Source organism: Polyodon spathula, chromosome 16, assembly GCF_017654505.1.
Source record: "Polyodon spathula isolate WHYD16114869_AA chromosome 16, ASM1765450v1, whole genome shotgun sequence".
In the NCBI taxonomy this organism is placed as follows: Eukaryota; Metazoa; Chordata; class Actinopteri; order Acipenseriformes; family Polyodontidae; genus Polyodon; species Polyodon spathula.
In genome coordinates, this window is record NC_054549.1 from 22,805,591 (window position 1) to 22,819,773 (window position 14,183).

The following is a 14,183-nucleotide window of genomic DNA, read 5'->3' on the forward strand; positions in this document are numbered from 1 at the left end:
TCAGTCTTGGTAAGATTGGTAATATTGTTTGTTTTTTAATATGCTTTACCATGCCTCTCTGTGCTTTAGAATGCTTCCCTATGCTTTACCAGACCTCTATGTGCTTTACAATGCTTCCCTATGCTTTACCATACCTCTCTGTGCTTTACAATGCTTCCCTATGTTTTACCATACCTCTCTGTGCTTTACAATGCTTCCCTATGCTTTACCAGACCTCTCTGTGCTTTACAGTGCTTCTCTATGATTTACCAGACCTCTCTGTGCTTTACAATGCTTCCCTATGTTTTACGATACCTTTATTACACTGTTATGCTTTTACTATGGCATACTTTTATAAGGGTTAGTGGATGGATTATGTCATAGATTAGAACAGAGGAACATAAGAAAGTTTGTGAACGAGAGGTGGGTTTTGGGCTATAAGTGCTTGTCCGTCTCCTAGTAGTTGATTGATCTCAGAACTTTGTCAAGTAGGGTCTTAAAGGATTCCAGTGATGAGGGCTCTCGCGTGGTGCATCTGGTAAAGGCGCTCTGCGTGGAGTGCAGGATGCACCCTATAGCCTGGACCTCCCCGGTTCGAGTCCAGGCTATACCATTACTGACTGTGGACAGGAGTTCCAAGGAGGGCCGCTCGGGGGGAGGTGGGGTTTAGGTCGGCCAGGGTGTCCTCAGCTCACCGCGCACCAGCGATCCCTGTAGTCTAGCCGGGCGCCTGCGGGCTTTCCTGTAAGCTGCCCGGAGCTGCGTTGTCCTCTGACGCTGTAGCTCTGAGGAGACTGCATGGTGAGTCTGCAGTGTGATAAAAAGCGGTCGGCTGACAGCATACGCTTCGGAGTACAGCGTTTGTTCGTCTTCGCCGCTCCCAAGTCGGCGCAGGAGTGGTAGCGGTGAGCCGAGCTTAAATAATAATTGGATATCCTAAACTAGAAAAAAATAATACAAAATAATTGGCGACTACTAAATTTAAAAAACATAAAAAAGACGGCTTCTAGCAGTTCAAATACTGGCTCTGATTACGAGATATAAATCAGCATTCAGCATCCATGCTAGTCTTAATCACCATTACTGAAATCTTTTTTGTGTGAGTGAAGTTAACAATGGAAAATGCAGCAAAACAGTTAAAGGGTTTGCATTCTGTCTGTCTGGTGGTTAAAATGACATTCCAAGCCAGTTGATTTTTTCTGCACGGAATGTGCCAAATCCCATAAAATCCTTTAAAAAAAGAAAAAAGATTCGGACTACCAAGTGAGTCATACACATCGATTGTCTAGATTGTGGAAGCATGTGTTGTGTACCACATGACTGAAATGTAAAAAATAGGGCTGTACATAAGGACAGATGAACACTCTTACATAATGTTACTACCAAATTTCTATCTCAGGAACCCAAGAAGTTATTCCACTTACTGTAAATCAATTTTAATACTTTGCCATGATACAAATACCTACTTAGATTACCTGATCACAACTTATCTAAATTTCATTCAATTATTTATTGCCTTTTTTTTAAAATTCTATAATAGGTTTGGTACTCCAGTGATTAAAGAAAGGGGCTTGCAGGGCTGGCGTCGGGGGGGGGGGCTGCAACTGCACCTGGGCCCTGCCTCTGCTGGGGCTCATACCAAAGAGGTTCTAGAATATCTTGGCACATACCAATTATTATTATTATTTTTTTTTCTTTTTGGAAGTCCATTATCGAAAAACAAAAACTAAACACTGTTCTCCTGGTAGTTTAAAAATAAACCGTGGCAAAGTTGTACTGTAAGTCAAAATACATATTATCAAATCAGAGCTATGTAGGCGGGACTCAACATCTCTGGCCTGACTTCACCACTACCAGCCACCCTGTCACACCTGGTAAGAAGTAGTAAAATTGTTAAATCATCCTGGTTTTGCAATTTTGTATTCACCTTGTAGCTATCCACAATAGCATTACTTTATGTTTAAGCAGGTCTTAAATTCAGCCAGAGCTGTCTGGAGCACATATGAAAACAATACAAAATACAACTTTGCTATGAACAATTTATGTTCACGAATGGAACCATTCGCTGGTTGTTGCTAGTGCTGTGTATGTGTGTGTGTGTGTGTGTATCATGTGCAACTGTAAACAAGTTAACTGCAGTGTAAACATAACACAATGTATTTGCTTTGTTGCTGTGACTGAAATAAGTCACTACTATCAGCAGACCTGAAACAAGATATCTGTTTGGTTGCCTGAGAATACAAGCTTAACTAGTTGGAAACATTATAACAAATTGAAATAGTTGCCCGGAAGACCTGAGAAACGATTTAGAACACTGTCAGCACTAGTTTATGAAAACCTTTTTTTTTTCTTTTCCTTTACAGTGATTTGTGAATTTAAAACAGTAAATGTAAAGTCTTGTCTTTTTATAGCAATGCAATTTGCACTTGTGGTCGATTCACGCATCTGTCTTTTGGAGTTTTACTTGTGTACTTTTCTGTAATTTCCTAGTTGGCTACGGAAATGCGTGGGCGGGGGGGCGTGGGCCAGATCTGGGGATTCGTGGCAGTTAGGCTCCGGGATATATTCCATGAGAATTTGAGCCCTGTGTCTAAGTGCACATGCATTTACTAAGCAACTGTTCTGTTAATACACAGGAATTAGAGACACTTAATTTAAAGTGTTACAGAAAATTCTTAAAGGGAATCACAACAATACAACTTGGATTGTGAAGTAAAGAGTGTGCAATAAAAGAATAAGCATTTTAATTTGAACTCTTTCTTGAGTGAGATAAGTGCACTTTTGATCCAGAGGGATTTAAACCCACAGCCAAACACAGACTCGCACTCAATCGCTACATACATCACTCACAAACTAACAGAGCAGAGACAGACACACACAGCCTTTCACAAACACTCACTGACACTTTTCTGTTTTATATCTTCTGCCACGATGCATATATTTGTAGGAGGGGATTTTATGTTTCCGTGGGAAACAGAACAGACAGCCCAAACAATCCATGCTCCTACCCCTTTCATAAGTAAACGACCAGCACAACTCTGCCCGTCAGCTGTAACCACTAGACTAGGCCACACCGCTTCCCTCCCTCCCAGTCCCTCAGCTCTAACCACTAGACTAGACCACACTGCTTCCCTCCCTTCCAGTCCCTCAGCTCTAACCACTAGACTAGGCCACACTGCTTCCCTCCCTCCCAGTCCCTCAGCTCTAACCACTAGACTAGGCCACACTGCTTCCCTCCTTCCCAGTCCCTCAGCTCTAACCACTAGACTAAGCCACACTGCTTCTTTCCCTCCCAGTCCCACGGCACCTACCCTTGAGCTGTTTTATGGTGTGTTAATTGTTCTCACACAAGCTGCAGCCCAGTCACATGCCAATAATCAGCCCTCTCTCAGAAACTCACAAAGCCGGATTGATAGGAGGTAGATGGAAATTCACATATTTGATTTTTCCACTTCAGAACTCTGCCCTCATTATTCTCACCACACGTCCGAGTTAAAGCAAAAGCTATGCCTTCAGACCTGTTTACTATCAGCAAGGATGCATTGCAGTAACTTGCATCCCCCATTGCCACGTCTCTACATTGAAAATTACAGCCAACATGGATATCACCAGAGACAACTCTGGCCCACTTTTGGCTCTGCATGTTTGGGTTATTGTCCATTTGGAGAGGGCCAAGGCCGGTATGAATGGGGCAGGACCAGTCTGTACTACCCTGGCTGAAATTGACTGAAGTCTTTAAAATCATAAATGGTACAGATAAAGTTAACCCAAGACTCTCCTTCTTGTAAACCTCCTATATTGTGGACTGCTCTGCCTTTTTCTGTCAGGGAAGCTTGGGACTCGAGATTGAAAATTTATATTTTTACAAAATAGCTTTTCTAGCTAAGTCTTCCTATTTTACAATTAAAACTGCCTTTTTTTTTTTTTTCAATTAAAAACAAAAATGTTTGAATCTTTTTTTTTTTAATTTCTGTTTTATCAAATTCTGTATTAGGCTGTTTTTAATATAGTGGTTTAATTTTTTTTTGTGTGTGTGAAGTGTATTTGGGATCCTTGCGATGAAAGATGCTACAGAAAGGTGAATTGCTGTTGCTTTTTTTTGTTTTGAATGACTCTAGGCTCTTTATTTTAAGTAGCACAGAAAGAAGAACAATAAATAGAAGCTGAGAAGGTTTAGAACAGAAGACGAGAAGCCATTTCTTTACACAAAGAGTTATAAATGCAGGGAATAGCCGACCAGGTGAGGGAGAACGATATGCTAACAAGGAATGAGCCTTGATGGTAGAATCGCCTTTTCTAATTCCCAATAATTTCTTATGATCGTAGGTGTGTCACTTTTTCATCTTACTGATAGCTCTAATTTTGAAGCCGTGGCAATGACAGATAAAAGTTTGTACTTATAAGTTTGCGTGCTCTTTGAATAACGAGCAGGTTTGAAATGCAATATAAAACTGAATATGCAAATCCTGTATATAAACGAGGTAGCTGCTGTTCTTTTGAGCTGGCACCTGCTGAGGGGTTACTATGCTCTTTGTTTAAATACAAGCTTGACAGACTGTGGCCTTTCAGCAAAGCATTGAAATGAAACAGACTCAGGCAGCAAGCGGCACTGTTTAATGTTTCGAACGTTCTCTCCTTCTGCCTGCCTCTGGGTTAAAAACGCACACAGTCCACCAAAACAACCCCCCTTCTTCGAGAACATTGTGGACCATGATTAATCTGACCTACATTGTTAAAATGACATTTGGAATCAATAAAAGAAAACGACAACAGTTTAAAGTGCTTCAAAAAGTGACTGTCCTCAGATGAGGGCTATGACATCATTGTAGTTATTTCATTTTTTTGGATAAGGGTACATCCACACCGGACATGTTGTTGCTGTTGTTGAACATTACATTATTATTATTATTATTATTATTATTATTATTATTAGCCATGTTATTATGAGCAGGTCACCACTTCCCTTGTATTATTATTTACTTTTATTTAGTTTTTCCTTTTAAAACAGTCTTTTGAACTTAACAGAAAATAAATATTATAAATGTTCTTATTATAATCTTCACAGCTATGTGTGAGCTTGGTAATGTTGGGATGTGTCTCATAGAACAAAAATGTGTTGCTGGCTTTGCTTTACAACGTAAAGAATAGTAGGACCTCTAATATTTGTGTTTGCTTGGTGAATCTCCACAAAACTTCCCTTTATGCATATGTAAAGACCTTCTCCTCATGGATTTGTGCCACAGATCAATTCAGTGAACAAAATGTTATCATAACAACAAACAAGCTGTGTGAATGCAGGACCCTTTTTGTGTCATTTTTAAAAGCCAGCAAAAGTGGATATTTTTCATTTAAATGCTGGATATGTAGACTGCATGTATGCTCCAGTTTATTTTTCCTTATTAATAAACCTATTTTTATGCAACTTGTGTAAATGTCTCGGTGCTGCTAAATGCACCACCTGCAAGCCACCCAGGCATTGTCTTTCTACTGCATGTCTTTGTAGTCATTCAATTTACAAACATATAATAATGGATACCACATCGCTTTATGCATAGTTAAAATGTGCTTAATGTGTAAATATTGTTGCATGACATAACCCTTAACTCCAACCCCAACCCCAACCCTTTTCTGATACAAGTGTTCACTTACATATATCGTGCAAAAAGATTTACACATTTAGTACATTGTAACTATGCAGAATAACATTGTAATGATGTTTAAGTACACAGGTCTTTACTAAGTAACTACGATGTAAATTAAACACAGCACACAGTAACTAGAAACACTTCATGGAAAGGTATAATGTAAATGTGACAAAATAAATGTTTAAGAATTAAACCCAATGTTACTTGGTAACAGAGTTTCAAGGTTTCAGTGTGAAGTTTCAACTTTAAATTGACTCCTTTAAAAGGCTGTCATTCCATGTGAATGGAAACACACACACACACACACACACACACACACACACACACACACACACACATACACACACAGCGCACACACACACACACACAACACACACACACATAGACACACACACACACACACACACACACACACACACACACACACACTACTGTTTCATTATGCAGAACATTAAGTCTCATTAAGTGTAGATTTACTATTGTTGACCGTCAATCCCTACACTACATTGAAAGTTGCCCTCCAAAAAAGTTTGCCACTGTATATATTTGCATTCTAATTTTGTAGATTACCTATGCTTTTCCCATGGTTTTACTATGCATTTACCATAATTGTCCATATCATACATTTACCATGCAAGTAACGTTTGAAGCTACATGTTACTGTAGTTGATAAAAAGTAACAAACCAAAGAAAGGTCACAGTGCTTGATTTTGTTATGTCTGTCGGCTCAATTACACGAGAGATGTGTGGAGGCCAAATGAGAGGATAGAAAGAATTTGGCAGAAAACTATTTTAATGTAAAAACAAAATCTTCTTTATTATAGACTGTGACAGTCTTTGAAAACAAATGATGTAGCCTATCAAAAGATCAACAAATTTCAACACGATTTGCTCCAAAAAAATGACAACAATTTCTAATCTTTTTTTTTTTTGTTTACTGTTTGCAAATAGATGCTGAAGAGATTTTTTTGTTTTGTTTTGTTTTAGGAGGGTTCATTTGAAATGTTTCAACTTTATTATTTAAGCATTTAAACATATTGGGTACTTTTTACATACACAGCTTTACATGTGTACATGACATATGCATGTGTGTGTATATGAAACATAATAAATAGCTTTACACTGTGTAAAACTACAGCTGACCTCTACTGTATCTTAGACAGCAACATATAATTTGAAACTTTTAACACCTAGAAACCTGGCAATGCTTGATTCCTAATCTTTTTTGCATTAGACTTTTCCACAAACATGTCACAATAGTAAGATCTAGCCACTTTAAAAGTCAACAATTTGCCTGGAAGTCAGTGTCTCACAATGCAGATAAACACACACACACCCTCACACATGCTTTGTCAGTTGCACACACAGATCGCATGATGCAATATCCCACCAAGATTGAGTACTTCAGACAGCTATTGTATTTCAACCTCAGCAGCTTTCCTTCTGTTACCTGCATTGCAATGCAAAGAAAATTCATGAATGAAGTACAAACAACTGCACTCACCAGCACTGAATTATTGCTTTCCCTCTCGGCTTTTATAGTTAAATTCTGAGGTCTCCTCTGGCTTTCTGCTTCACTGCCATTCAGTCTGTGAATGAGTTTAAACCTGCTTAGCGCTCTGCTGCAATGCTTAGCTAGCTCAAGGCAGAAAAGGAAGGGGGTGGCAGGGGGGTGGGAGGGGGTTTGGGGGGGGGGGTATTCGCATTGGAGCCTTGTTAACTCATTCACTGTTATCAACAGAAAGCTTCTCACAGTATAGCTGAGCGAGACAAAGCATAGTAAGAGATGTATAGTAAGGAATATAATAAAAAAAAAGTTGCATTACTTTTGTCTACCCTCATCATTATACAAGTTTCCTATAGTAAAATGCATAGCAAAGTATAATAAAGAATATGAAAGCACAGAAAAGCATAGGGAAGCATTGTAAAGCACAGAGAGGTCTTGTAAAGCATAGGGAAGCATTGTAAAGCACAGAGAGGTATGATAAAGCATAGGGAAGCTTTGTAAAGCACAGAAAGGTATGGTAAAGCATAAGGAAGCATTGTAAAGCACAGAGAGGTATGGTAAAGCATAAGGAAGCATTGTAAAGCACAGAGAGGTATGGTAAAGCATAGGGAAGCATTGTAAAGCACAGAGAGGTATGGTAAAGCATAGGGAAGCATTGTAAAGCACAGAGAGGTCTGGTAAAGCATAGGGAAGCATTGTAAAGCACAGAGAGATATGGTAAAGCATAGGGAAGCATTGTAAAGCACAGAGAGGTATGGTAAAGCATAGGGAAGCATTGTAAAGCACAGAGAAGTATGGTAAAGTATAGGGAAGCATTGTAAAGCACAGAGAGGTATGGTAAAGCATGTTAAACATGGCAAACCATGGAAAGCTACAGTACACGCCCAGTATAACCATGGGAAGAGCTTGGGAAACACCAAAAGTGCCATGCTGATTTACTGTGGTGAACGTTTGTAAGGTGCTAGGGTTTACATCGCATATGTAGTTTTTGATCTTGTTGCCTGACACAGATGCATCATCTAGTGATTTGTCACTTCGGATCAAGTTTCACATGTTCTGCCAGTTTTGCCGGCAATCCAGCAATGTGCTTTTACTGGCACTGATATAAAGACCTTAGCTCATGCATCTGTTTCTGTGTCGGTGTCTGTGTAGGTATAAGGTGAAATACAAACACCCTGTTTTTTTATCAGCTGTCTCTAGACCTTCAGATTGCAAATATTTTAGTTGATTCTTACTGCAATTGCTGTACTAACTATATTTTTTTATATCTCTTCAGTTGTAGATATATGTAACACAGGCTAGATCAAATCAACAAAAGTAAGCACCAGTGCCATTTCAAGTGGAAGTCATTGTGCAATTTGTAATTCCTAGCAATTGAAACTAATTGTAATTAAACCATCTAGTGATTTGGATATGCTTGCTTAAAATACTCTAGCTGTGCTCTAGATGGTGCTGCCACTAAGGTAAAGATGGCTGATCTAGCCTACATCATGCCTATTGCAGGCTAATAGAAATGAAAAGTGGCTCCTGGACTCAGCTAACAGTAGCTTAACACTCACAAATATTTGAATCATTTCCATAAGAAGCACTCGAAATGACTGTAAACTTACCTAAAAAGGTAAGAGGACAGTTTAAATGTTTTAATTGTAATAATTTGAACACATTTACTCTGCAACAGACTCCATCTCAACTGTAATTGTGTAGATTGTATTAATTGCAATTTCAGCCAATGATTCTGCTGCATTTGTGCTTATAAATAACCCCCAGTAATGTAATCTGTAATGTAATCTGTAATGTAATCTGTGTGCATGTTTTTTGGCAACATTTAAAAATAGCTTGACGTTGTCATAATACATGCACAGTAAATAGTACACAGTTTAATTCTATGCACTCTGTGGCAGACTAGGGGGAGGAGGAGAGAAAAATGTAGTCCAGGAGGGGCTAAAGGACTACACCCCCTAGAATGCCACAGGAGGGAGACAGGATGCAGTTCACCTGGCTCTATGAATGAATGAGGGACACCTGCCGGGGATTGCCAGGCAGGTGTTTAACAGGGATAACATGTTTGTTCAGGGCAGTCTGCTTGAGAAGAGGCTGTCGGTGTCAATACCCAGGTGTTGTGTAAACCGGAGTTCTTGTGTTGAAACTGTGTGTGTGTAACTGTGGGTTGTTGTAATCAGTAAAATAGCTTAGCTGCTAGGTTTTTGTTTTAGGTTTTTTTTGTTTCATTGTTTGTTTGTTTGTTTGTTTTATTTAGTAGATGCCAATTGATTTTACCCTGTTTTAAACCCAGTTGGAAATATACAATGGTATTTTTTTAGGCTCAGCTCACCTCTACCACCCCTGCACTGACTCAGGAGCAGCGAAGATGAACACACGCTGTCCTCCGAAGTGTGTGCCATCAGCCAACTGCTTCTTCTCACTCTGTGTCTGCTGAAAAAGGGCAATCGAACCTTAAAAATAAGTGAAGTCCTTCACAACTGGTATTAAAAGTATCTAAAGCCGCTGCGTGTGTCAATGGAATTGTGTACCACGCTGTCAAGTTATTAATATATTAGAAAAACATTCAAACATTCTTTGAAATCTCCCACGCTGGTTTGAGCAGATATTTTTGGAAGTAGCTGGTTTGACTTGATGACCCACATGAGCTAGTCCTACTGTGCATGTGTAAAAACACGCATGCTTTATTTTAACTGTGTCTATCTTTGTGCTGCTCAGCTGCTATCATACTGGTAACTCATTTTTTGTTCTTTCTAGACAGAAGAGGGAGCAAAGTGTAATGAAGCACAATGACAGCATGGAAAGCATAGGCAACCATTGTGAAGCACAGAGAGGTCTGGTAAAGCATAGGGAAGCATTGTAAAGCACAGAGAGGTATGGTAAAGCATAGCATACATGCCAGCAGTCTCTATATGGTCGGGACAGTCCCGATTTCCTAGCAAATGTCCCGCGTCCCGATGCATAGGAAGAAAGTCCCCATATTTGCCCATAGAAAAAAAAAACGAATAATTTATTCTGCACAGTAGAGTTAATGAAAACCACACGCTGCTGATCACTAACTTATACAAAGGTAAGAACACTTTATTATGTCTATTTTTACCGTCATGATGGTCGTGTTGAGTTAGTTGGGGGGGAGGGGATACAACTATTATATGATAATGACTGTTTTTTGCTTATGACTCCTCCCATGTGTATGATGCGTATGCCCCGCCCCCCAAATGTTGGCAAGAATGGCATAGGCAAGCATTGTGAAGCATGAAGAGTTATGATAAAGCATATTAACAAAAGCTAAACATAGCAAACTATGATAAATGCATAGTACAGCTATGGTAAGCACAGGGGGGAAAACTGCAAAATGACCATGCAGATTCACTGTGGGAAACTTTTATAAGTAAAGTTATTTTTTGCATTGCAGCAGCCCTTTCTGAATCTTGTACCACATATTATCCTTCACTGACAAGTCTGCAGTAATCAATTACACTTCTTGACGGTTCCCCTTTTCAACCTCAACCTCAGAGACTGCTGTCTGCCTTTTGGGGTCTGATCTGGGAACACAAACCCTGTACTTAGAGCTAACCAAAGAGCCCAAGCTGTTTCCTGCAGAACAGAGACTTTTTTGTTACTTTTTTTTTAAACGTACAGCACAGAGTGCAGCTAACCACCACCAATTTATTGATCATTACATTACAGCCCATTTATTTCATTTTGTTACTACACTTGGCATGTCTAAATATTTTACCCTTGTTTTTCTCCCTGGTTTTCAATGTCCAACTACGCTTCCCACAACAGCTGAACTGAAGTTCAGCGGGCGTCCTCCGATCCCCAAGCCAATCACCTCTTTACATCCAGGAGCTCTACAGCGGAAGTGAGCTACCGCCCCCTGGAGGACAAGCCCTGCATGTGTTTGCTTTGAGCTCACTGGGCACCTGGCCAGTATGGAAAACACAGTTTGCCTCCCTAACTTGGTGCCAGAACCTCAGCTCTCTGTAGGATCTCCAGTGAAGTTTAGCAACATTCCCACCCAGGAACCTGTGCTCCCCTGACTGTGTGACACTTTGCACCCCACACAGCCGTGCCTTTACCAGGAGAGACAATCTGGGACCCCTCTTTTTTAATTTCGTTATTAGTTTTGGTAATTCCTTCAGAATGAAGTGACACTTTAAACATTTACATTTTCTTAACGCTAGAGCTGAGGGAACAGAATCTGTTTAGAACAAAGAAGTTTAAACAGAATAAACAGACAGTGCAGAGAAGTAATTAAAGAGGCAATGCTTGGGTATAGAGGCAAAAGGGTACAGAACCAGAAAGGTTACGATGAGGTTGTATAATGCACTGGTGAGACCGCACTTGAAATACTGTGTTCAGTTCTGGTCACGACGACACCAAAGAGACAGTGTGGCCCTGGAGAGAGTCCAGCGACGAGCAACCAGACTAATCCCAGCAGGGCTTAAAGGAGTGAGCTACGACGAAAGGCTAAAAGGACTGGATCTATTCAGCCTGGAACAGTGAAGAATCAGGGGGCTTGATTGAAGTCTTTAAAATCTTAAAGAAGTTTACAGCCCTGACCAATACTTTAACAGTACAGAAACCAGGACTAGAGGACACAGTTGGAAATGAAGTGGAGATAGACTTAGGACAGAGTGAACGAGACCCTTCTTCACACAAAGAGTGGTGAGGGGATGGAATGGGTTACCTAATCATGTTGCTGAAGGAGACGCTTCTTCACACAAAGAGTGGGGAGGGGATGGAATGGTTTACCTAATCATGTTGTTGATGCTGAATGCTTTTGGTTCCAAGTGAAATCTCATTAGCCCCTTTGCATATCTTGGAGAGATGTCTGGTATTTCCTATTAAAGTTTCTGGGATGTACTCACTTGCTGAACACATGAAAGTACATTCTGACAAATACTTGCCTTTGCAATTGTCTTTGCGAATTCCAGTAACTCACCACAGAAAAAACAACAAACAAAACTTTTAGGACTTTTCATTCTAACCGTTTCTAACTCTACAACAGAAGTACTGAATACAATGTGTTCATGGTGGAAACGTTTATTATTGAATTTATTACTTTTCTTTCAGTGTTTCCATCTAAGGCACTGAGAAAGACTTCTAGTGGAAACGTTTGTCACTAAGTTTGTTTGTGTACTTTTTTCTTTTTAATTGTCTTCTTTTTTTAACAACAAAAAAACAGCAGGTTACGAGATATAGGCTAATTTGTGAACATGTTCAGGCAGGCTTGAGGCATGGAGACTGAACTGCTCCCTCCCTCCCTCACCCCCTAAGAGAAAGGCCTAATAGCCCGTTGAGTCAAATCATTCTCTACACTACGAAGCTATGTGTGTATTTGATTTGATTTAGTATCTGTAATCAATAAAACTTGTCCCTATTGATGCTTTTATGACTGACGTGTCTTAATTGTCAACTTACTTCCTTCTTTAGTTCTCTCAAGTGTGGCATAAAAGTATCTGTAAGAAGCATTCGATTAATATTCTTCACTAACAGCTTCAAATAAATTACATTCAAAGATAAAATTCACCTTTATTGTAATGTGAGTTTTTCATCTTTGCCTTTTACAAACTGCTGGCAACATATAGCACTGAAACATAATACAGAACAGATGGTTTACAGAATGACTGGGGTGGTCATTTTTTTGCACATTTTCATAGACCCCTTACTAAACATCTCGGTATCTCTGAATGGATAATCACCTCCCTTTAAAAAATATGCAAAAGATTTTGCACATAATACAATGTACATTCAGTACAGAGCAAGCCAAAAAAAAAACACACACACATTCCTATAACCTCCATTTCTCTTCTATAACGGAATTCACTTCAGCACACACATGGAGAAAACTTCCAGTGTCTTCCACTTGAGTTTACTTTCATTTTAGCAAAAACTGGCAGTACAGAAAAGTTTAAATCTAAAGTTTCTTTACCTTGTACGATGTTCAGGCTTGCCAGGGCGGTTCAACAAATCGCTGTTAAAACAAGTTGGATCTTTGAAAGGTGTATTTTCCTTTTTTTAAAACAATTACAGGCAGGACTGGGATGTTAATAAGCTTGGGTATGCAGCAGAAAAGGGAGAGAAAACAGACCGAATGAGTCAGAAACAGCAGAACTGAGAAAGAGTGTCATATTACTCTTGTTACACTGCTCAACCCCTCCCTGAAACTTGAAACGAGAATAAATGTAAAGTGTGAGTCTCTATGTTTCAAATGACCTAGAACCCCCCCCCCCCCCCCCCCCCCCCCACAGTGTTTACTCATTGCTTAATGCCTCTGCTGTGTCCCATGCTGTCTGTACGGCAGCAAATACATTTTTCAGCATATCTTGGCACGCAGAGTCAAGTGAAACAGTAGGGCTAAAAGGTATAGAGATGATTGAGGGAACTGAATTGATTAAGAGCAAAGAGCATTTTTTTGTTTGTTTGTTTGTTTTTTAAAGCCTAAAAAGAGTTGACAGTGTTACACCAGGTCTGTATTTCAAGCGCAATGACCAGAGGACCCACAGTTGGAAATCTGAGTGGACTTAGAGAAGATGCTAGGAGACACTTTGCACAGAGAGTGGTGAGGGCAAGGAATAGGTCACCAAGGTCCATCTATGCATCCATTTGGCCCACCTATGTAGTTTTAAGAATTTAGGTTGGATTAATCATTGTCCAAAATGTTCTTAAGGAAGGGGGCTGTGTGTCTGTGTGTAGTTTGGTGAGCAGGGTTAGTTTTTTGGCTCAATATAGTGGAAGATATTAAGCACCTAAACAGGCCATGTGGCGACTTTCCAAAAACTATACAAGAGCCCAGACCCAAGACCAGAGGTCTGAACGACAGCCAACTGCAAAAACACTCAGATTTTTATTTTCCATACAAGGAGAGGCCTAGTGATAGAGCAACAGGGAGGGAGGGAAGCAGTGTGGTCTAGTCTAGTGGTTAGAGCTGAGGGACTGGGAGGGAGGGAAGCAGTGTGACCTAGTCTAGTGGTTAGAGCTGAGGGACTGGGAGGGAGGGAAGCAGTGTGACCTAGTCTAGTGGTTAGAGCTGAGGGACTGGGAGG

General features: G+C 40.0%; 1 protein-coding gene across 2 annotated transcripts in view; it reads right to left on the reverse strand.

Annotated features, from left to right (window-relative positions):
- Positions 1–13,267, reverse strand: part of slc38a5b (solute carrier family 38 member 5b) — a 44,118-nt gene extending 30,851 nt beyond the window's left edge. Inside the window, exon 1 of one of the 2 annotated variants that reach the window (XM_041273845.1) lies at positions 13,070–13,267. The gene's annotated coding sequence lies outside the window, so the exon portion shown is untranslated. Of the gene's footprint in view, positions 1–7,128; positions 7,214–13,069 lie in introns of those variants that run through there. The other variant, XM_041273846.1, reaches the window with a different exon arrangement.
- Between the last annotated feature and the right edge of the window lie 916 nt (positions 13,268–14,183).